This window comes from Aplysia californica, unplaced genomic scaffold (genome assembly GCF_000002075.1).
Source record: "Aplysia californica isolate F4 #8 unplaced genomic scaffold, AplCal3.0 scaffold00829, whole genome shotgun sequence".
Classification (NCBI taxonomy): domain Eukaryota; kingdom Metazoa; phylum Mollusca; class Gastropoda; order Aplysiida; family Aplysiidae; genus Aplysia; species Aplysia californica.
The window spans coordinates 315,398-317,633 of NW_004798099.1; positions in this window are offsets into that span (position 1 = coordinate 315,398).

Sequence of the window (2,236 nt, forward strand, 5' to 3'; positions counted from 1 at the left end):
GAAAAGCCAGAAGAATATCCAACCAGCTGATAACGGGCACAATCAGCAGGCAGACCCTTTCATGGATCCTGGAGAGGAGGGGGGAGCAGCTGTGGCATTGTGCCGCCTACAGTGATACATATTCTCCAACCAAATAAGTAACAACCAAGTACCAAGTAAGTAACACTTCCAGTCGCACCTCTAGTTGAGCGGGGAAACCCGGTATGTCTCTGAGGGCACGAGAGGTGAACGGAAGTGGAGGGGAGGGGGGGGTCAAGGGGGACAGATTCTGTCCGTCTTTGGAATCCACCACGCGAACAGACACACACAAAACAGAAACATAAGATTCCTAAAGAGGGACTTGTCAGATTTTTTATGTCCATAGATCTAGAAGTAAGTTCGCCTCATTGCGCAGATCAGACAGACCAGATAGACCAGACAGACCAGGAAGGCTACTTGTGCCGTGAAGAAGTCAATCCTCGGTCTGCATCAACAGGAACATAGAAATATAGGTGTGTGTTGTCACTTATTGGGTGTACGGGTGTACTGTGTGTAGATCTAGATCTAGATGTAGAAATCTAGATCTAGACTCTAGAACTATAAATTTATGAAGAAAAGTTGTTTTTTTAAATCGAGCCTCGGTTGTTACGGTAAAATATGATTAAGTTAAGACAAATGAATACAAACTGCTGTGCAAAATATGAGTGACGGTGCTTCACCCGTTTCAGAGATATTTGAGGATACGTTTTAGTTTGGTTTTAGTTTTTGTAAGAGTTTTACGGCATTTGCAAGACAAATTATTTTGAAATGGGTATATAGGTGCTGAGGACAAGAAGTGTTACTAGAGACAAACATACAAAGAAAAGAAGGAGGGAAGATTTATATAAGAACGATAGATGTTTGAAAAGAAAAGAAGGAGGGAAGATTTATATAAGAACGATAGATGTTTGAAAAGAAAAGAAGGAGCAGACCACACCAAAAAGAACCTCGCTAACCACCGACTTTCATCCAGGGTTTCCCCCCACTGGCGCATCTCGCATAAAGCAGGCACACATTGTACAAGAGAGACTTTCGGGAAACAGCAGCAATTCAAACTGCGAAAAAATCAGCATTTTAAAAAGGTTTCGTGTAGTAAAATAGTTTCCACGAAAAAAAAACCCAGAATAGGTAAAGGTTGTACATACACATCTTTTCGTGTGTGAAACACAGTAGATCTTTTGTCAGTGAGTAGAGATAGGAATAGGGAATTACTAATTTCCTTTGATGTGCAAAGACTGGACATCAGAACATAAAGCGAAATTCGTCTTCCATTTAATAACAAATAATGCATTGCAGTACATAAGACTTGTACCTCTCACATAACATGGGTGAATTTATTCATTTCCATCGATAAAGACAAAGAGAGTTCATACTGAGCAGGACATTTTTTTACCAAGACTTTTTCGAGAGTTTTCAAGACAAGATTTCTTTTTTCCCAGACAAATAACGTGTCATTTCGGAGAAAAAAAACAGCGAGCAAAAATACATTACGTTACACTTGAGAAAGCGTAAAGTCTTGGCCTTCTAAACTTCGAGAAATATTTTTACAATAGATCAAGTTAAAAGTTTGTTTTTTCAATACTTTTCCAAGAATTTTGCCAATTTCCCAAAATTCCAAGAGTTTTCCATGTCTTAGAAAATAAAAACAAAATTCCAAGAGTTTTCCAGTTTTCCAAGACCTGTACGAACCCTGGACAAGCAAGACATGTACACAAGAGGCGTGAACAGGTTTGCCAACTGTTGCAAAATCCAGTCAGGGACACACTACGTTAGTTCTGTTTTAGTACGCGTTTCACGGCACTTGCAACATACATAGGTATGTAAGTGCCGAAGATTAGAGGTGTTACAAAAGAGAAACAAGAAGGTGGGGAAATGAGGATGTTAGAAGTTAGATAGGTAGTAAGGAGCAAACCACACCAGAGCACCAGCCAACCACCCGCATAGATGTCTGATAGGCAGTAAGGAACAAACCACCCCAGAACACCCGCCAACCACCCACTCCCGCATATTATGAGATGTTCCCACAGACAGAGACAGGCACAGAGTAGTAGACCACGTGACCTCTTTGACCTTGACCTGGACCCCCTGGCCGTGACCTCCCTGACCTTGACCCCCTGGTCGTGACCCCCCTGACCCCACCACCATGACCCCGCAGTCACAGGACAACTACAACATGAGCTCAGCCCTGGCAGACATGGGGCACACGCTGTTACTGAAC